Below are 23,171 nucleotides of genomic sequence, written 5' to 3' on the forward strand. Positions count from 1 at the left end.
TCATAACATACATATTTCGGATGGTCTTAGGAACCCTTAACCATAAATTTATTTTTGTTGCTATTGTATAACTAATTTTGCTTCTGAGTGGTTTCTCAGTTCCTAAGACCATTGGAAATAATGTTTTCCGATGGTCACGGCCCACAGGTTGAGGAACTCTGCTCTAGGACAGCATTTTACATTTGCATCTAAATCAAAGTATGGAGCTGTACTAAACTCATCATGGATATCTTAGGTTGTTGGTACATTCTTCCTCCCAGCAGTCTCTGGTTTGGGGGAAGAATGGAATAATACCATGTTAGTTTTCCAGCACTTTTTTCTACATTAGGTTTTAGAATTGTTTCACTCTCTTTTTCAGCACCATCTCCTATGTCTGCATTTTTCTTCACTTACTTGAAGTGTGGTGGTGTTTCTTCTGTTCTCTTTGCTTTTGTTGGCATAAACAATTGAGTGATCTTGTTAGAGGGCTACTTTACAATTCCTTGTTAGGTAGCTGCTGGCAGCTGTGTAAGGCTGGGCATCTTTTTGATGTTCAGCTGGGTTTTCTGAGGGGAGTATGAAGAGTTGGGAGAGAGACAGGGTAGCGGGAGGTCTTTTGTCCTCTTTCGTTACTATGCGTAAGGCACTTCATGTTTCCAGTGTACAGTTTGTTGGCACTAATAGGTACCTGTCTGGGCAAGTATTTACAATAATTCATGTAAAAGTTACAGCAGAGCCACTGACATCTGCTCCTCAGCAAAAAGTACCTCCGATTTCTTTCTGTCTGGATAGTAAAGTACCATTTTCTTTACCTGACTTGATTCACTATCCTGGAATCAATCATCATGAATGTTGCTGCAGTGAATACAGGAGTGCATACATCTTGTGTCACACTGGTTTATTTTCCTTTGGACATAACACAGGATTGGTGTGACATGGATGAGACCAGAGGACATTATGTTATGTAGAGTAAGTCAGACACAGAAGGACAAATACCGTATGTTCTCACTTACATGTGGTAATTTAAAACTTGATCTCATAGACTTGGAGAATAGAGTCGTTCTCGGAAGGGACAGCTAGTGGTTACAATGGATGGAAAGAATAAGTTCTACCTTTCTATAGCACTGTAGGATTGCCATGGTTGTTCATCATCCTTGTAGATTTCAAAATAGCTTGTAAAGATGATCTTGACTTATTCCCAATACAAAGTAATGATAAATGTGTGAGGTGCTAGACTCGCCAGTGGACCTGTTTTCAGGTATGCCCTTTGTGTGCATGAATTGTGATGCTACACTGCTCTCCATAGCTATGTACCATTATCTCATGCCAATTACAAATATACAAGGAAAATCAGCTCCCGTGTGTTCAAATGCTAGACCAGCCATGTCCAATCTGATTTGTACTATGTATGCTAGATATTCTGTTTGTTAATTCTAGATTTCATGCCTTTTTGCAAGTTTTAGACCCATCCACGATAGCAATTGGTTTAGAATAGGATGTGTATACCAAAGATTTTAGGATTTATTGTTCCTGGATTCACAAAAACTCTTTTATTCAGGATGAGTGGAGAAATCTATCACCCATAGGACAGCACAAGCAACTAGAATCCAAAAATTCAAAACCCAGAGGGGTGAGGAGAAGGAAGGAAAGTGAGAGTCAGCTTCACTTACTGCTGCCCTCTGTGTGTGTGTGTGTGTGTGTGTGTGTGTGTGTGTGTGTGTGTGTGTGTGTGTGTGTGTGTGAAGCTTCCTTTTGTTATATTGAAATGATCATCTTAATGTGACAGTGACATCATTTGACAGAGTGACCTTTGGTAGACAGATGTCTGCTGCTTGTTGAGGGTATGTTGGGGGTTAAAGATTGTCCCTGTCCTGTATGGACAGATCATTAGGTTTGAGTGTTACTTTTGGTCAGATTTCTTTGCCACTTCTCTGTCTAAAGATATTCTATAGTTATGAGCAACCTTGAAGTATTTTACAGGCTTGTTTACCCTAAACTCAAGAATATAAAAGGAAGAATAATGGGTTCATTTATTTTTCAGTGTTTTTTATTTCATCGACAATAATTAGGAATTAAAAAAAAAACTAAGAGAAGGTGAATATCTGAAGGAAGTTTATAATTTGAGATTGTTCACATGACTAATCAAAGGACAGTAAACTGCATTGTTTTGTGGCCTTTAACCTAAGAGGCTGGTTGGTGTGGGTGTCATGTTCTAGTCATGTTCTAGTCATGGTGGGAGGCAAACCTGAGTCTTGTGAGTAGGTTTCAGAGTACTTTCAAGAAGTAGAGCTCCTCAGGCTGCCCTGCTGGAAGATGGCTGACTCCTTACCCCTCTCCTCCTCAAGGATGGCTGACACCTTAGCCCTGCCCTCCTCAAGGATGGCTGACATCTTAGTCCTGCCCCACTGAAGGGTGGTTGATGCCTTACCACTGCCCTCAAAGAACTCCCATGGATGGGAAGATAAAGTTAAGTTTAAGGTACTGATAGTGGTCATTTGCACATCCTGGGCTCAAATCCTTATTTCCTGTTTGCTTGTCAGCACTTCAGCCTTCTGCAATCTTCATTTATATCTCTCTCTTTTGGAAACTGTTCTTTTAAAGAGACCAGTACTTTCTGGTTACCAAATCAGATAGGAACTTTAATTTTCTCAACCCATGGAATGGAACAATGTGCATCTCCTCTTGCATGCCCTACCCAGACTTTGCTGGCCTTCCACCTGTTACCTACTTTGTTTGCATTTGTTCTCCCATGTTGGTGTTTCTCTGGGCTTAGCTCCAAGCTTATAACTCTCCTTTCTTTGTATCTTTTTGCTCAGATCTTAACTATTTCTAATTTAAGTTGTCAGATTACTCTTCATGTTTAGTCTCTTTAGTCTTCTTCTAAATCTGAGCCCCAAACATTCAACAAGTATGAGATGAACTTTCGCTGTCGCTAGGCAAGAATATCAAGCTTTAGTGACATAATTTGTGCCTTAGTCCAGACACTTCGGGAGGCGATGCAGGAGACCATAAATAAGCTAGAAACCAGCAGAGGCAACAGTCTCAAAAGTGGGTAGTCTACCACCCCCACCTCCTGTGCTGGGCAAATGGTTTACCATGGAGCTACGCTCCTTGTCCTATGTACATTAGGTCATATGATGCAACATTGATTTTTCGATTCACTAAAATTTATGCTACTCTATTTTAGGATATATTTGTTTTACTTATGTAGTTATATACTCTCTATATATACATAAATATGCACAACACATGTATATATAAAGTTTTCTTGTTTTCGTGAAGGCATGCCCTTATGATTTGAAGCTTGCTAAGTTAAGATCAGACTTTGTTTTACGTGGTAGGTTTTATGTTTTTAATCAATATAAAAAATAATTGACTGTACTGACTGCACATCGTAGGCTGCTGGCATATATTTGTGTGTGACTGAAGCCGTTAAAGAATTTGAAGAGTCCTACAACTTTCTCTGTGTGTCCTCAGCATTTGCCAGCCTACCTGCTTGGCTTGATGACTGGAGTGGTGCTAGCTTAACAGGGGCCAGTCTAAGATCCTCTGTGGGAGCATGCAGTGTAGCATTGCCTGGCTCCCTCTGGCCCGTCAGCCATCTCTTCCAAGTAGCCAGTGTTGGATTCTCTGGTGCATGTCAGAAATGCAGGGAGTTGGCTCAGGTGGACCAACATGTTTTCACTCATGCACTACTCTGTCGTATAGGAAATGGCTTCCTTTGGTTGGTGGCAATATTGCTTGAGAAAAATTACGAAATAGGACACAGAAAAAAACAAAACACCACAGTCTGTTCACAGTATGGAGACCATGTGCTTTTGCTGTTCTTATTAACATGACATAGATCACAAGAAGGCTGTTTTCAGGGGTCAGATCTCTGCCTTCTTATTAAATTAGCAAAAATGATAGCATTATCAAAACAGTGACCTTCCATGAACACCCCCAGGTGTGATGGCCGTGCACTGTGGATCGGGCCAGCCTTGCCAGCCATGAGCTCTGGACCTTGCTCACCAGACATGACTTGGGGACAGCATGAGCATGTGGCAGAGTCTTCATTACTCAGGGGGATTGGGGGGTTTAAAGGGCAGATCTATGAGGACACACTAGTGAAAACTAGGTATCCTTAGGGTGTGTGGGCCTGAGCTTCCGCATCTTTGGTTGAGTTGCCTGTGTTACAGAATCTTAGTTACAATTCTGCTATGTATCAGGTGCACTGCATAGTTGGCTCTTTGTTTCTTTCAAGATTCCACAAAGAGGGCAATGTTATTCTCATCTCAGTGAAGTCAGTGATGAATGTGCTAGCTTGTGTCTTAGCCTCATGGTAATTGTAATAGTATGGATAGCAGCATTGTTTGTGTGGTCAGGTCAGAATCTGAGACCTAGTCGGTAGGGAAGCTATGACCCTGAGCTCTTTCACTGATCCCACCATGTCTTTGTGGACCTTCTTGGGCAGCACCTGGAAATGTAGTACTGCTTGAGAGAACCCAAAACACAGCCCATCTGTCCTTCTTGCCAGACTCCAGTTTTCTGTCACTCTGCCATGCCCAGGCCGGTCTCCTCCTTTCCCCCTTTTTTGTAAAGCACCCTAAAGGGGCACTTGAGAACCAGGAAGACCAGTGGAGGAGGAGTGAGATATAGAACTTTTATACCATGCCATGTACTATTACTTTGAAATGGTATTTTTTAAGTAGTGTATAAACTTAAACCATAGTTTGTAACTCTGTGTATTTAGTTTATTAATTTTCTGTGTAGAACTTACACTAAGAAATCATATACTGTGAATATCTGGAAATATATTGGTCTCCAATACATATTTCTTTTTAAAAATTTATTTATTTTTATTTTATATGCATTAGTGTTTTGTCTCTCTCTCTCTCTCTCTCTCTCTCTCTCTCTCTCTCTCTCTCTGTGTGTGTGTGTGTGTGTGTATCTATGTGAAGATATTGGATCCCCTGGAACTGGAGTTACAGACAGTTGTGAGCTGCCATGTGGGTGCTGGTAATTGAACCTGGGTTCTCTGGAAGAACAGCCAGTGCTCTTAATAAGTAAACCACCTCTCCAGCCCCCTGATATATCTTTCTTTAACGGGAGTGATTGGTAGCTGGTCTTGTGTTGTTTTACTATCTTAATAAAGCTTACTGGATAATATAGAGCAAGCAGATAGTGCTCTATCAATACCATAAGCTTTAGCTCATAGTTGTTTCATATATGATGTCCTTGAGCAGTGGTTGGTATGGCATTATGAGTGGCATACATAGGCTGGTGAAATGAATAGTTGAAAATCTACCCATGTCTTACTAAAAGGATGGAGGACTCCTCCATGGCAGTTTATTGCTTACTGACACTTGAGCAGAATCCATTCATTTTACTGCGAAAACTTATGTGTACATAAATTTTATGTTATTTTCATTGAATTGCATTGGATACCCATTTTGTATTTTATTACGTATGATGACTTCAAGACTACATCCCAGTGAAAATCAAAATGCATCCTTGTCAATTTCTCTCTTCTATAGACCTTGTAGATTATGAAATCAAATGTTTCCAGTGTCCTAGAAAAGGAGAAACTTGAATATTAATTTGGCATTAGTTTCTTTCTCTTCCTATTTTCTATTCTAAATTGTAAAAAGCTTTAAACTTTTTGTAAAAGCTTTAAATTAATTGTAAAAAGCATTAACACTGTTTTAAGTTTGGCAACTGATCCAAAGTGTCAGTTGTTTTGATGTCACGTGAAGGAAAAGAAACCCTCTGGGCTCAGTTGTAAGAACCTTCCTTGGAGCTAAGTCTAGAATCATTAATGCTTGACCAAAAGGCCACAATTTCAGTACTATTACCAGTAACGAGCACTTGTTTTTTTTTTTTTTTTCTTGGATCCATAAAATGCACAATTACTCTAGTTAAACATTAGTCTAGATAAAATAACATAAGCATACATCTCCTGTCTTGTGCTTCTCAGTGTGCATCTGGAAACACGCGTGCATGGCGAGGCAGCAGGATCAAAGTGAAGGCTGCCTGCCAGCTTGCATGGAGGTTTTTGTTCTCAAGAGATAGACCCTGAGGAAACTTGAGGGGCTGCCTCATTAGTGAAGTGTGCACCTCTCCCTTTGCTTGTCAAACTCTGATGGCTGTCACACACAGTATACTCTTTACTCCAATAGACTTTTCCTCAGATAGCAAATTGTTCCATCATTTTTATGCTTTTAAACAATTACTACATAGATTTTTTTGTCTTATTTCAGTAATTTTAAGCCTTTCAAAAGTTATGTTTTGGGAAACTGAAATCATGGCACATCAGTTATTTTATGGGTTTTATTTGTTTACTCATAAAACATGTGCTACAGAGCATTATAGTGTGCAGGACCCGTGCTCATCCTAGAACTATAGAGTTGCAATAGGCAGCCAGGACCACCTCTGCTGTGACCATCTTAAGCCTGGTGGGGAGAGCTGGCCATTTGATAGCAATTGAAATGTGGCTGTGAGAATTCAGAATCTTGTAGGTATTCTGTCATTCACAGAGAATGTTCTCTGTGCACTTTGTACTGTGCTATACAAGTAGAGTAATGCTGTAGTAGTTATACTCTTGGCTCACTATGTCACTAGTGAATGTTACTTGTGCACTGGGAGCGATGAACAAATATTAGCTATGGATCGATTGTAAAAGTTTTAGTGCTCTATCTAAGGAGCCCAGCAAGATCCTATGTCTTCACTGATGTTGTTTGTTTGTTCATATTGCAGATTCCTCTTGGACTTGGCTTCAGATGAACAGATCTGCGCTGTGTACAGGCACAGGTGAGGGAATGCTGTAATCTGTGGACTATCAGTAAGGTTAAATATTTTAAATTATCTGAAATACTAGAAAAGTAGTAAGTAAATAAGATGAAGGTAAATAAAAAGAGAATAAAACTTACCTATTTTCCTGCATAGTTTTGCTATGAAAGTTCTTTATGAACGTGTTGAAATAACATTTGAAGGTGAAACACTATGTGTGTCTATTGGTTTCTGTTTGAAAAGAGTCTTAAGTCATCAGCTTTTCTATCAGGTACACTTAATTCATTAAATTTTATCTTCAGAACTTGGAAAAATGTTTTTGCTTATTTTTATATGTAAAATATTTGAGTGGTAATAGTGTTTACTTATTTAACTGGCATAATGTAGCAAAAAAGAAAAATTGCTATACATTTTGGCAGCAAATCTCTGTCTGTGGACAGGTGCTGTGAAATACTGTTCTTGACCTTTTTTGCCAGTGACTTTCATTACGCATCCATGGTATTTATTAACCCTAAATACATCTTTTACTTCTTCATTTGTAACTTCCCCTCTGAAAACTTAATCTTCCTTAGCACTGGGACTGGGTCTGTTCTGAGTCACATTTTTAGTCCTTAGAACACTGGCTGCCTTATAGTCAAGGCTGAATGAAGCCTGTTAGACGATTGTGAGTATCTCAGTGCACTTAGATTCAGAGTCTTTGGACTATGCATCTGTGTAGAAATGAAGACAATCTGTAAAGTGTGCATAAGGCTCTTAAAGTTATGAAAAGTTAACATGTTCATTCAAAGATGGTTGACCAGGGGAAAATCCAGAGGATAAGGCCTCTCTGATTCCCACTTACACTGTAAGTGCTCTATGGTTCTTAGGATGAAGCATACACACCTTTAAAGTGTGGTATTTTCCTAACCAACTTAACATCTTAGGGTGGGTGTGTGTGTGTGTGTGTGTGTGTGTGTGTGTGTGTGTGTGTGTGTGTGTGTTACCAGATTTTGATCTCTGAAAATCAAGTAAGTTAGATCTTTTTTACTATCTGTCACTGGATTTACAATACTTCATTTTCTGTCCCCAGCTTGGGAGATTTGTTTGTTCATTTCCTGCCTTGTGTAATGTTGGCACTCACTATCAATGGCTGTTGATGTAATAGTATAAGTTGATGCCCATTTCCTTGTGCTCACAGCACTTTTCTTTAAGGGTTTGAGATATTATTTGTCTTTGTTGGATTCTTGTGTCTTGTTTTACTTAAAATTGTTGTTACATTTACTTATTTATTGTGTGGGTATGCAAATGCTACCCTGAATGTTTATGGGGGTCAGGAGATAACCTGCAGGAGTTGGTTCTTTTCTCCCATCTTGAGGGTCCCAAGACTCAAACTCTGCTGGTCAGGATCAGCAGCCCACCCGCTAGCTGCTGAAGACCCTTGTTTTGCTTTTGCTTTGTCTGCATGCAGTATTTGCTGCTACTCCTGAAAGAGTTCCTTTTCCTCTTATGAAAAGAACTATGACCTTCAGTGTTGCTTCTTATGTAGGTAAAATATTAGGTGTTGTGCACCACTCCTGATTCACACCTCTTACAGGTTCAGTTTGTAGGGACTATAGTTATTCTGTCAACAGCTCTGTAAACTCTCTCTTCAGGCATCTTCAACTGTTTTCTGGTTATATTGTATTAGCAGATAAAGAAGGTCCTAGAGGTTAAGTGACTTTTCCAAGGACATATTGTGATCCTAACCATGGAGTTCCATTTCTGCCTAAACAGCCTTTATGATTTTCATATTTGTGGCCATAAGTGTAATATATAAAAATTATATTCATACTTGAGGACTTAAAATTAATTTGAAAACCAGACATTACTTTACTTATGTTTTATTGACTAGTCCCTACTTTTAACCTATCCCCTTCATTTCACACTGTGAAACATGGTGACCTACATGAGAATTAGTGACTGCATTAGTGATAAAAGCCTTACAACGGGGCTTTTGTTCCAGACTTAGGGAGTCAGGGACATGGGATGCAGCCACAGAGCCCCTTGTTTTCCTTTGTGAACACGGTATGTTAGGAATTGGCATTCTTTTTCGCTTAGACATTTTAGATTATAGGCAGCATCTGTGCTTCACTGGGTAAATTAATTGCCTTTCCTACACAAGGATAGCAAAACATCTAGGCATAGTGGTACATGCCTGTAACATCAGCACTCTTCTGAGGGTGGGTTGGGGAGGTGTCAGGGTTTGGGGGGGCTAGAAGCAGAAGAAGGAGGATCTGAAGTTCAAAACCATCTTAAACTGCGCAAGTTTAAGGCTAGTCTCCGTACTTGACTCTGTCTCCAAAAAAAAAAAAATCCCAAGCACTAAAAACAACAACAAAAAAACACATGTGTATAAACTCACATGTATGCAAGCACTCACAATAGTTGGAGATGTAGCTCAGTGGTAATTTTATGTCTTTGTAATATTTTAATATCTTTCAATATGTGAGGTATAGTGACTATAAAATTATTTAGAACTTTTACCTTAAAACATGTAGTAGGGGAGCTGCCTTCCATCTCAAGACTGAGGAAAATAAAACGCCAGGTGACTATGAGCATTCACCTGTCCCTTTAGTGATTTGCAGTTATCTCCAACACTTTGAGTAATGCTCACTGACAAGCTTCCAGCTTTGATGGAGCATCTGTATATGCAAATGGTCATTTTTCAGATTTGTCAGGGTAGTATTTAATTCCCATCGTCTGTGGGCATTTAGCCTCCAGTTGTGAGTTTGCCTCACTACTTGGCTTGGAGGGCAGATTAGACATCAGTCTTTTCGAAGCTTGAGTTCTTGCTGTTAAAAATCCTAAAATAGGCTGGGCAATAGTGGTGCACTCTTTTAATCCTAGCACCTGGGAGGCAGAGGTAGGTGGATCTCTGTGAGTTCGAGGCCAGCCTGGTCTACAGAGTGAGTTCCAGGAGAGCCAGGGCTGTTACACAGAGAAACCCTGTCTCGAGGGGAGAAAAAAAAAAAAAAGACAAAGTGGTTTGGATGAGGGCTTGAGGTTTAATTAAACGAGCCAACGCACAGGCATGCACTTGGACTGGTCTCTGCACTCACACCATCCTGTCCCAGATCAGTATTGACTGCTCAGTGCTCCAGACCTATTCTGGAGGTGTATTCTGAATCTTGATTACTATATTGTAATGAACTCTGTTCCTTCCTTTAATAATCGAAGAACACCAGGTAAGGGATTTCTTAGTTTATGGATGATAAGACTGGTTAAAGGCTGCCAGGGTGGTTTCGGGAAAACTGATTTTGGAATGGCAGAGCTTCTCCTTCACAAGGGATGGACAGTGCACCTCCAATACTCCGAGCTGCAGTCCCACAGCTGATGGACATGGATGGAGGCTTTGCTCCTAGAGGGGTCAACTTCTTTCTGGCTCTAAAAGTCACTCCTTTGGTTGAAGTTCCCTTCAGTTTGCTTCCAGGTAACATGTCTTTGGGAGACATGCTTTCAAATAGAATAGTAGATGTTTATGAAACTGACTTGGCTTTCCCCTGTCATGTCACACTCTCTGCTTCATCATAGAAGTAGGTTACTTAGACTGTGCTGCAGAAAGTCAGATATTATCTTGCAATCTTTACACAAGTGGATGATTCCCCTGAAGGAACATGTGCTGAATTACATTGTTAAGGAGGCTTGATTGAATTCTTTAAGAAGTGAGCTGGTGCAGTGTTTAGGTAGAACATACTTAGTCAACCTTTAGCTCCCCCACTTAGTTCATTTTCAGGTCTGAATAGCTCATACAGTATAAAGATACTGTGGGTCCTAATCGTAGAATAATCTGAATGAAATGTTCTTAATGGCAATTTGCTCCAGTATACCTTAGAATTTGGAAAACTTGATTAACTGTATTTTCCCAAACTTTCTGATGAGGTTGTATCTATGAGTGTAAATGAGAATTCCAGATCTAATTGTATGGGATGAAGAATTCCTTAGTTTGAATTTAAAAGGCAAAATTTCTTTAGCAGACCAACTGTGATGTTTAATCTTTAGCAAGTGCAGCATGTCCAGACTTGTCTCACACTTTAAGCATCTTTAAAGTTAGCTAATAAAGCTTACTTTACTTAGCATTGTCGTTCAAACATCAAAAGTTAGTGAGTCTGCCTGACAGTCCAGCCTTGAAATGTCATTTCCCCTTTGCTCTAGAAAGTTGAGCTCACTTGGGGTTTATATGGATAGTGGGTTTATTTGCAAGTTGGTCTTCTTTATGCTGGAAAATAGTTGGAAGTGTTGGCAGGTTAGAATTGTGTATGCATATTCAGGCAGCCTAGTGCTTCAGCACTAATTCATGGAGAGAATTTCTCTACTTTACAGTTGAGAGTAGTGCATGCTACACGATGCCAGGGCACTCTCCGTACTAAATGCTGAATACAAAAATTACACTAAGCACACCTAAGCATAAAACAAAATGTGGCCATATTGGATATGACACGACAGAGGTACCTTTCACATGAATCCCTCTTTGTTAATTGATGAGAGGAGATCTGTGTTAGACACTGACTTTAACTGAGAATTGTACAGTCCCACAAAGATGGGCAGCTTGCTTCAGGAAAGTCATGTTTAATTGTGTCGTCGCTGTTATGATATTTTCTTTAATTTCTAACATGGACAGCACTGCAACCTAGAGAGTTGTTTTTAAACTTAAGCATTTGGAGTAGAATTGAACATCACAGGACCAACCTTCATGTTGAACATGTGGAAAGGATGACTCACCTCATAGCACAGGCTCACTGGTGAGTTGAAGTATTTAGTTTTGTTTTGTTTTTTGTTGTTGGGCTGGGCATGGAAGCCAGGGTCTTCAATGTGGTAGACACATGCCCCTGAGCATATCCATTTGAAATTATTGAAATTGTTATTTCTGATGGTTTTGACACAGTCAGCTGACACAATCAGTTGGGAATTGTGACAGGCTAGTTTTTAAAGGATTTTTCTCTTTTCTTCTGCTTTAGTCTCTTCCCTGTGTCCACATCAATGAGAAGAGATTGGCTTCATTTTCATCATTAAATTCATTTGATATCACAATACTACTTTCTCCCTTCACATTTCTTTCCCCTTCACCCTCCCTCCTCCCAGATATGTTTATTTTTATGGTGCTAGTGTAAGTGCAGTGGAAAGTAGAAATAATGCAAGTCTAGCTATACTCCTTCTCCCCTTCCACCCCCTTTCCTTCCCCTTTTACCTCCCCCTTCTTTTCTTTCTCTTACTGGTATGTATCTCTCTCTCTCTCTCTCTCTCTCTCTCTCTCTCTCTCTCTCTCTCTGTGTGTGTGTGTGTGTGTGTGTGTGTGTGTGTGTGTATAGGACAGGGGTTGATGTTAGGTGACTTCCACTCTTGCTTTCCACCTTAGTTTTTGATACAAGGGTTCCCTGTGAAGGTAGAGCTCACCAATTGCTTAGGCTGTCTGGCTGGCCAGCAAGCTGGGGGGGGGGTCCTTCAGTCCCTATCTGGGACTCTACAGAGGTATGTGGCCAAACTCACCCTTCACATGTGGCCAGGCATCCAAACCTGGCTCTTCATGCATGTGTCGTGGGCACATTACCCATTGAGTTGTTCCCAGCCTCTGTTTTCTGGTTGAATTTGGTGTTTTCTGTGTTGTCAGTGTATGGTGCGGAGATTGAGTGCTCAGCCTGCATCCAGCATTCAGCTTCGACTCTAGTCCCTGATTTTGTTACTGAGGGAAAAAGTGTACTTGCAGTCTTGATCACTACATGACTTAAGGCAACACGGAGGAGGGCAAAGCACTGCCCACCACTCTGTGTTCATAGAGCTTGCAGAGCATGCCTCTGAGGCCACCTGCCTGTCACTTAAGCTGGGGTATGGTACTTGGGGTAGGGTAGGAAGAACAATGTGGGGCTTGACATTTCCATGTGGATACAGCAGAAAGGTTTCTTCATACATAGTACATGAAAAGTATGCCAAAAATATGAAAGAGCCTGGGTTATGGTTAATTTAAATTTGGGAAATAATAAATTTTAGAGTGACAGAATTTTAAAGCTCATTTTTAATTGAAAAAATTACATTTATTTGCATATGTGTGTATGTATGTATGTTCATACATTATATGTGTGGAGGTCAGAGGACAGCTTTTGAGAGTCAGTTCTCAGGTCCTGGGAATGAACTCAGATCACCAGTCTTGATGACAAGTGCCTTAAGCTGGTGAGTCATCTCGCCAGCCCCCAAATCTCATTAAGAGTGTATAAGGTAGTTGTTTTGGGAGTAGAAGAAAACTTCATTTCACTTCAGAGATACTTTAAAGGTGAGGACAGCTTTTAAAATAGGTATTTTGTACCGTGGCTTTTGTTGGTGGAGGTGGTGTGCCTTAGACAAATTAAAGGGGAACACACATGCATGTGCTGTGTACATTTGGGGGTTGGACTTGGACATCTCGAGGAACATAGGGTCAGCATGGTTTCTCAGCCCCGCAATTCTTCCCAGAGGTGAGCCAGAGCTGTTTTATCTGGGAGCGGGTACAAGTGACTGAATAAAAGGCTCCTTCCCCACCTTTCCTGCCTTGTGGTCTTGAAATTTCAATCCAGATGTGTTCTTGTCAGGATGTTCTTGGCTTCAAGGAAGATCTGTGGGAACTTGTATCATGGCTGCCATGCAGTTTTCCACACCTTGACCTTTGATTTGGGCCAATAAGTAGAATGCTTGCCTGCTTGCTTACTTTTTCAGACAAATTCCTACTTCTCCCCCCCACCCCGCCCCCTTTCAGGACAGTTCCCCAGGCTGTACTGGCCTCAGGTTAGCAATGCTCCTGTCTCATCCTCCCTACAGCTGAGATTACAGCTACTGGCCTAGTTAGGATTACTAGCTCTGCTGTCCATTTTCCCTGTGGAAGTAACATGCCAGATATACACTGTTTCCCAGGCAGGAGTCAGCTGACCTTTCTAGACACTATTAAGGTAAAATAGTTTGAACCCGGCTTCCTCTATTGAACACCTCCTTGTTTATATTTGAAACTCAACTCCATTCATGCTAACCTGAACTGCTTATAACACTTAGATTAAAGGGGACATAAAGCATTTCTTCATACAGTTATCTGTAAGACTGAGTGGTCTTTACAATTTTTTGGTTGTGATTCTTTGGCATTAGATATAACTGCTTCCATTTCAATTTCTGTCACTATCTTGAGACCTTCTACTCAGAGGAAATCAAAGAAGTTATTAAAAGTAAGCTTTGAAAGTATGTGTGTCTTTCAAACTCAGTTCAAGGTAGTAGCTTGTCTGAAGTCTATGTGCTATTTGATGTTTTTTGGGGGGGTTGGGGCATGGGTGTCTGGAATCAGTGCTCATATAAACTATTATTATTATTACTATTATTATTATTATTATTATTATTATTATTATTATTATTATCATTATTTTGCCTACTCATAGCTCTACATCTCCATTCTCATGTGGGGCTGTGCAAAGGGGAGAAAGCCAGAAGTGTGCATTCAGCATTGAGTGAATGCGTGTTTGTTCCCACGTGAGGAGTGGGCGTGTTTAAATGCAGAAGTACCGGTGAAAGGTCTCCTGGCGGCAGGCCTCTGAGCAAGCTGCTTGGTAGTACCAGAGACCACAGAATTGCTTATCTCAGCTGCTTTTTAGAGGAGTCAAATTGACTCATTTGAGGATTTTGTTTCCTTCAATTCAACAGTCTTGGCATTCTGGGTGCCATTTAGATAAATAGCCCACAAGAAGTCAGTCACAGACAATTGTGTGGTCTCAGCATAAGAGACTCAAGTATCACAGACTCCCAGCTTGTTTTCTGTGAATGGACAGGTAGCCTGAACAACAGCCTGGCTGATGTCAGTGGGAAGATGTGCGGGAAGCCTATAGTAACCCTGCCTTCACTGCCCACTACCAAGAAGCAGTGAGACGTAAGGTCTTCATCTCAACTCCGAAAGCTTGAGGAAGTGATGTGATTCTAATGTTTGACTTGGTGGCTCATGCAAGGGGAGTGGAGGCTAGGGAGACGCCGTCATTAAGAAAGCTGTTTGATCTGGGTTAGTAATTCTTCTATCTGGCAGTTTTATTAGTTCGGGAAATAATTTCTGTTTCCTGGATCATAAAATGAAATATGAAGATAGAAGATAGTCTTGAAGTATATTTTAAAACTATTTTAGTGGCTTACATTATTATGTTTGAAAAGAACAGAACTATGAAACTTGTTTGATTGCAAGATGGGTATGTACTAGACAAATAGTATTCTGTGAGTGTCTTATTAACATGCAGTGGTAGATTTTGCCTCACTGACCCAGTAGGACCTGGATTTCTCTGGGAATGCTTCAGGAGAACTCAGTTTTTCTTTATTGTGCATCTTCTTTACTTAATGGGGCTGCTGCTTGGAAGTATAGATAAAACTTCATAAAATACTTCTCACTTAACACTCTGATTTCTAATATCTGAACTCACTCACAGAAACAGGTATTATATATCCAACTGAGGTTCATGGGTTTTAGTTTGAGACAAGGTGTAGAACAGACTGGCATTGAACTCACAGAAACCTGCCTCTCTCTACCTCCAAGCTCTGAGGTAAAGGCATGAGTCACTACATCCAGGCAGGTTCTCACTTTTAAAAATACCTTTAGGAAATATGACTTGTGAGATAATTGTTATCTTTTAAATATATTTGTAACAGCTTCAAAAGGCCAGTTCATTGCTGTGTTAACCCATAGCTCATATTTACTATGGTTTCCCTTGCTTCTTATTTAAAAGCAAAATAAAAATCCTGCTGTTGTGCCACAGTGGCTTTCCTCCATCTCAGAGCCATATGACTGCTCATCAAAAGCCAGATGTTTTGAACTTACCTCTTGATCCTTTGCATTTTAGGGAGAGTGTGAATATGAGAAATATAGACATATATATCACTATTCGAACTAATTTGGTATCTTTGGCTCATGATATTTCTAGCTTGGGTTCCTTTTAATTGAGTCATTATTTTGACAGACAACTCTGTTGATGAAATGTCTTCTTATTTCCTCCAGGGTTTCAAGGACTGATGGTGAGAATAACATACCTGGTGTGTTTATATATCCCTGTGAGGTTTCCAGAGGTATTAAAGTGTTCAAGGATGTTTTGAAGCAGACACAGATATAGGCTATATAGAAAGACAGAGAAAAGAGAGAGGAAAAAGACAAACATTTACTGTTACTTTTGGCAAGATTCTGCTCTTGGCCTTCACATGCATGCACTGTGTCAACTGAAACTGGGTAATTCTCTGTGTCAGAGTGTGAAGTGTATTTCGATTCCATCTGAATCTTCTTTGAAGCAGAGGCTGACTAGCTTAATTTGAAAACACTCAAGCTTTACATCCTGGGTGGTGGCTTAGGTGGTGAAGTAGCAGAATTTCGTGTCCTGCAGCATGTCCTCATCAGATTAATCCTGTAACACTTACAGAGGTGCTGTCAGCCTTGTGCTACAAGTTGGAGAATGACTGCAGAGGATGCAAAAACCTGGGATCTCTACACAGAACAGCATGTCCTTGAAATCTACTGCCTCCTTGCTTATTTATGGGGCATTATTATTACAGCTGCCCACATATGCTGCATAGCTTTAGTTCTTTATTTCCTTCAATATAAACTTATTTAATCTAAACATTACTGTATTGTAAAAGATTAATAATGAGAGCCCCAGGAGTACTCATATCCTATGAGTACAAAGTAACACGTGTATGCTGAAGTTACCTAAATGAATATTTACTTACGTTTCATAGTTTGTCAGAGTCGTCAACACTGAAGTTTCAGTGTGGAGACATGAAGAGAAGGCACGTATTAGCAATAGCGTGCTAGCCTATTATACTCACAGTGCAGTTGGAATAAAGTAGCCCATGGACACTGAACCAGATAGTGTCCTCAGGCCTTTTCAGATCAGCTCAGACAATCAGCAGAAGAAACCCATGTGTCACTAATCTGATATTATGTTTTTGTTTGTTTGTTTTGTCTTTGTTTTTGAGACAGCTCTTCCTGTGAATCCCTGGCTGGCCTGGAACTTGATGTATCAACCAGACTGGCCTTCAATTTGTGGATATATGCCTGCCTCTGCTTCCTGAGTGATGGAATTAATTGGCCAATGTGGGGCCAGTGAGCACATTTTAAAGTTAGAAAATGAAGTATCTGGCAGGTTAAATGACCGTCTGGTGATGTACCCAAGTTCACCAGCTGCTCAAAGGATGAATTGAGATCAATTTTGAAGTGGTTGGCTCCTTAGAGGAGAAACAACAGCAAACTCACTCCAGTTCCTGTGAGGTGGTGTCGCAGATAGGGCCGTTTGGTATTCAGGCCAGATGACCCAGGATCGATCTCTGGGACCCATATAAAGGGACGTTGGAAAGAGCTGGCTGGCTATACATACATGCAGTCTTCCACCCCAAAGTACATTTCCAGATTTCAGGCTGGCTTTGTGTATGCCCTCCCTCCCCTTTAGTGAGGGTTTGCAGGCTTGTTACACTGTGGTTGTTTGAGAAGCTGGAGATCTGTTTTAAAACCAGAAACTCTCTGTCAGTCATTAGTGAAGGAGGTACAATTCAAGTGATGCTACACAGAGGATGATTTCAGTGGGTTTTCTCAGATCTTCTCTTAACAGTTGTTTTGTTTTCAGAGATTGAAAAGAGGATACTAGCTCAACTTCTTTTCATATTCTTCTGTTTACAATCAACTTTAGAGCTAGGGTCGTATGCGAGATGTAACTATATAAAGGTTATATAGTTTAGTTGGTAGACTGTTTGCCTAGCATGCATAAGCCCCAGGTTTGTTTCCCGACAAACACTTCATAAATTGGGTGGTGGTACAGTCTTTAATCCCATTACTAGGAAGATCAAAAGTTCAGGATCGTCTCCGCTTGATAGTTCATGGCCAGTTTAGCTACATATGACCTTGTCTCCAAACAAAGTCCAACATGTTTTTACTTAATAAAAAATACTGTAAAGGAATGTCTTAGAATTCTTATAATCAGAAACCTACACAGGGCTCTTCTTGCCCAGTGAAGGAAATCTTCAATTCAAAGAAAGATTTCAGCTTTTAGTTTTTAAATGTTTAGGGCTGGCAAGATGGCTCACTGGTAAGGGCTCTTGCTGCTGAGTCTGCTAGCCTCCCACTGCCAGAATCCACTTCTCATGAGTGAGAACCTATTCCTGCAAGTTGTCCCATGCCAGTGCAAGTTGTTGTGTTTTCATGTTAAAAGTGAAAAATACTACTTTCTTAGGATAACTGCAGAATCCTTTCAATTGATTTGAAAACATAAATTAATATATGTTACATTTTGTATTAAGATATCTTTACAGACATTGCTTTTACACTGGATAAGAACATTATGCCATTCTTCCCTCTTCTGTTTCTTGAGTTGTACTGTCCAGTGGGTCGTGGTTGGGCCATGGATAAGAGCTGTAGTGTAACCATAGTATTCATCATAGACAGAAACCTTCACTTTCTACCTGAATTCATTGATTTACAGCTGCCATTTCTGTCTCTTTTCTTTTAAAACCATTCCAAGCAGATTTATGGTAAAGTTGTAATATTATCAGTGCTGTCAAATGTTCTTTTGGTGTCTCAATAATTCATGCCATTTCTGAAATTACTGGTTGGCTCAAAGTTTACAGTTTTGACTTTGAATCTTTATATTGTAATCCATGGAAGTTAAATCTCTCATATCCTTTTAAAACAGTCAGTTTTTTTATAAATATATTCTAATTTATAGACTTTATTAATCAATTACAGGTGACATAATTGTGGTGATGACTTGTTGAAGCACAAACAACGACTGGGCAGGAAACTGACAAGGTTTTTGCAAAGGGAAGCTGCCAGGAGAGGCTTCTTGGGTCAGGCATAGGCCGTGCCACATGGGATGAAGAGTAGAGTGTACTTTGGTTGAACATCCCCTGGGATGCTTACCTCCAGTCACTGTTATCTGTGACACCAACTTTAGGCTAGCCTTCCTAGTCACCTGTTTATCCAGGCATCTGCTCTTACTGCTAATGCTGTGGGTCTTTTGTATTGAGAGAAGTCATATGAAGTATATAGACTAGCACATAGATTTTATCTTTTCCTCTTCCCCCATCCCCTTCCTTGCATCCCCTCACTGATCCCTCCCTTGCTCCCTCCCTCTCCCTGTCCTCCTCCTCCTCCTCCTTCTCCTCCTCCTCCTCCTCCTCTTCTTCCCCTTCCTCCTCCTCCTCCTCCTCCTTCACTTCCACCTCCTCCTCCTCCTCAAGTACTTCAGTTTCTCACCTCAATTCTTATTCCAAGTCTGGGTTAAATATATTTCTAAAGGTTCAGATAATGCCTCAGTAGTAGTTCTTAGCTTAGCTCTACCTGTTAGACAAGTAGTTATACTTAATTTCCCCCTCCTCCCCCGCCCCACCCCTTGTTGTCTTAAATGGACTGTCAGAGAGCTGAGACAAACTTCTTTCTAGAGTAGCAACCTAATAATACTTAGCAGCAGCCTTTGTTGACCAACAAATCCATCCTTACCTGTCACTACTTAAGGAAGAGTACTTACATGTTAGCTGCAGATTAAGCCTCAGTGATTTGCTTGGAGACAAGAGAGATGGGGCAGGGTGGTTGTGGACTGTGATCCCTTCCCCTGAAATTCTTTCCTTTCCAAACCTCTTAGGAACTGATGAAATGTGAGAGCCACAGACCTTCAAAGTGTGGTGCTAACCTGAAAAACCAGTTCTGGGCTTGCTTTTGAGAGGCACTGAGTATTTCTGTTTCCTTTTAATATATATTTCTTTGTGACTTCCTTACTTCTGTCTACTTATTCCTGGTCATACCTCTTTATGGTACAAATAAGAAAGCAACAAAGGAAAGCATTTTTAAATTTGTACCTACCTAGGGTTTCTTAAGAGTCTCGCTTGAGGTATAATAGCCATGTAAGGTAACCAGAAGATCCAGCAGGTGGCCATTTTAATTGTAGGGTATGTTTCATAATCTTTCTGGTGACCCCGAGGTATAAGAGGGGGATCCGTCTTGATGGTCACCTGGTAGGGTGGGTGTAGAGGAGAGCACTGTGAATCCTTCTCTCAAGAGGCAATGCTTTTGAACATTGAGCAGTGTGTTGTTTAATTTAAACACCTGCCAGTTAGACAGTGGGGAGTCTCTTGGTGCCTCCTTTACTGTTCCGGGTGCCTGTTAATATAGTACATAAAATGCAAAGCCCAGCTCTCCGTATCTTTTTGTTTACTCCTGGACAGGACATGGGTGAGCCAAACCCACACAGGGGCCACTAAAAGTTCACCAGCCCAGTCTCAGGCTGATGGCTATGAGATCTTGTACATTTTGCCTGCACAAGTGTGTCAGAATCTGAAAGATAGCATTGATAACGCACCGTGACTCTGCACTTGTTCTGAAAACTCATCAGTGACCATTTCAGATGACTCACTCTGTCCGAACAAGTAAACATGTCTGCTTAAGAGTGGAGTGTAAGCCAGGCATTGGTGGTCCAGGCCTTAATCCCAGCACTCGGGAGGCAGAGACAGGTGGATCTCTGTGAGTTCGAGGCCAGCCTGGTCTACAGAGCTAGTTCCAGGACAGGCTCCAAAACAATACAGAGAAACCCTGTCTCGAAAAACCAAAAAAAAAAAAAAAAAAAGAGTGGAGTGTAAAGGATGATTGAATGTAGCTGTTGTCTCCCTAAGAGTGATGCACATATGTGCAGAGGTTAAGTTTCCTGTAGCCTTATCTTTTACTTCAGATCCCTGGGACTCTGCCTCTTGGTTTTTGGATGAACTAAGAGTAAAATATCAGTATTGATGCTGAACCACTGTATGGTTGGTCACTCATGAAAATATTGGTGTATCCCAGGAACCAGGACCCTTCAGGGCAACTGGTCTGTCTTCTCCAATTTCATTCTCAGTGCCCAGCCCTTGTTTCGAGCTTACTTCAGTACTTACATACTTTGAGATTTCAAAGCACTTCAGATCTTTAAATTGAGGTTACTAGCCCTATAAATTCCATGGAGATATTTCAAATACAATAGGAGCCAAAGAGACTTGTCAGTAGTTAAAAATGCTTGTTACTTATGTAGAGAGCCTAAGTTTGATTCCCAGTACTCACATAGGTGACTCAACAGCTTATCTTTGCCAGAATGGTAGCACTGAATCCTCTTCTGGCCCCCACCAGCAACCCACCCTCACATCCCCTCCCCACTCCATATACATACACACATACACATAAATAAAAAGAAACTTAAAGAACACAAAACAAAAGCCCTGTGAAATCTAAAACACTGCCCCAAGCATTTCAGATATGGCTGGTCAGGCTATACTTGTTCTGTATTGGTTGTATCCGGCTTTGTAACTGGTGTGTGTTGTGGGTACGAACCCTACTCTGAGGTGCTCAGTCAGGCAGTGTTTTCTTCTTGTATTACTCTTCGTTTTAAGAAATACTAAAAAATATTTTTATATGTGAATCTGTTTTACCAGTGTGTGTGTCTGTATATAATGTGTATTCATGGGCCATGGAAGTCAGAAGAGGGTATCAAATTCCCTGAGAATGGAGTTACAGATGGTTGTAAGCACTGTGTGGATGCCGGGAACTGAATCCAGGTCCTCTGGAAGAGCAGCCAGAGCTCTTAACAGCTGTGTCATGGAAGAAATCTAGAAAACAGACAGATCTGTACTCCATCTTGTTTGGGGCTTGATAAGCATTCTGTATGCCCTCCTAACATGTACAGCCTCGTACAAGCTCATATTAATAGCGTATATACAGAATCAGACCAAGCATTCTAAGCCCTCGAGTCATAGAGAAATATGAAATTATTTTAGAATGTTAAACTTAGCAAGATAGGAGATTATGGTAATTTATATTAGGATGTCTTCAAATGATAAAATAATTTTAAGTGATGAATATTTAATTTAATAACTTAAATAATAAAATTTAAATAAAACATGAACCTAAGTTTGGGGTATGTTTCAGGTCACTGTGACTTTCTGTATCAAAGTTTTGCTTATTGCAGGGCTCTGCTGTGTGCTGATTGTCAGTTATGACAATCTCAAACTGAACTCAGTGCTCTGCAACACGTGCTACAGTGACACTGGCAATGGGTGGCATGTGGTGAAAGGCAGGCAGGCCATGGGGAGAGGACACACTGCTCTTGGCTTGGTGGCCTCTGGTGCTGTCAGCTATGTTGCTTTGCTGCTGTCATCTGTTGGAGCTGTGATGACCTCTCAGGTGAGATAGAGACTTTTTGAGGTCCCTCTTGTTGACCTACAGCCCTGGTACTGTCTCCTGCGTCGCCAGCTGTTAATGACACCAGAGCACAAGAGAGATCCACACTCCTCACTAAGCACCTGGCATTCTTTGTACCTGGGATTTCTAATACATGGTTTCCAAGTTTTAAGGGCTGACTAATGATGACTAGGAGCATCTTTCTTAGAAGTATTCAGGGACAGGACACCAGCAAATCAGCCACCTCTACTTCCTGCTTTCCCCCTGAAATGCTCTCATCTTGGGTGGCTGCCCTTCCACATGGTCATACTGGCGCCTCTACTCTCCTACCCATTGCATTGAGAAGCCACTAACTGCTGATGCTGAAGCCTTGTTTATGAGAAGGAACCTGGACATAAGGGTTGGTTAGATGTCTGTACACAATAACTAGAAGGAAAGCCCTAAGGCTGTGCAGTGTGGATTCTGCCCTGTTTTCTTCATCCATAAGGGATGTGGTTGATGTATTGAGGCTGAGCCAATTTTCTTACTGCTTGCTATACAATTGGGAAGAATTCTATACACCAAACCTGACCCTTCAACCAAACTGATTGCCTAGAACCTTATTTACCTATAGTTATGTAGACAGCTTTGTTTTGTTTTGTTTTGTTTTGTTTTAAGTGTCTGAAGATGTAGGTAAGCCTTGCATTCTCATGGCTTCCCAGAGATTCTCAGTTGTAAATGCTGATGCTGGATTTTATTATTTTACCTGTTATGGGTGACAGCTTTAAGTGTTTCATACTCTCAGGGCTAGGATGTTGCTGTAGCAATGGCTGTCATTATGTTAACCCACTGAAGGAAGCAGGTGTCCAGATGCATCATTAGAGTGTATGGCTTCTACACTGGGGCATGTAGAAATGATGTGCAGAAGATGGGTATGCTCACTGTGATGCCAGCCATGGGTTAACAAATACATAGATTGTGGGTGTTCCTGGCTTCTTCGGGGCTAACCAGCATTATAAGTCCAAGACAAACACACCATCATGAGCCATATGATCCTACAGTGGCAGTTCTTACCACATTGTAGAAGAGTAGCCAAGGCTAAAGTTTATGTTTATTCCTTGCCAGTAATAATTTTCAATCCTAGCTCCTTACAGGAGCTCTTGGGTCTTACTAATTCCTCATCAGTTCAGACAGCTCTGTGGCATTTATGCGTCTGTGAAAGGAAGTACACAGCAGACAGGAGAAGGGCATGTGAGAAGGCCCAGTGGTAAGA

At 40.8% G+C, this 23,171-nt stretch overlaps 1 protein-coding gene across 1 annotated transcript in view; it reads left to right on the forward strand.

The window, feature by feature from the left end:
* The window catches only part of Ncoa2 (nuclear receptor coactivator 2), a 245,696-nt gene that overhangs the window by 81,832 nt on the left and 140,693 nt on the right, over positions 1-23,171 (forward strand). Inside the window, 1 exon segment of the mRNA XM_035438707.1 lies at positions 6,715-6,768. The gene's annotated coding sequence lies outside the window, so the exon portion shown is untranslated.

This window comes from Cricetulus griseus, chromosome 2, assembly GCF_003668045.3.
Source record: "Cricetulus griseus strain 17A/GY chromosome 2, alternate assembly CriGri-PICRH-1.0, whole genome shotgun sequence".
Classification (NCBI taxonomy): Eukaryota; Metazoa; Chordata; class Mammalia; order Rodentia; family Cricetidae; genus Cricetulus; species Cricetulus griseus.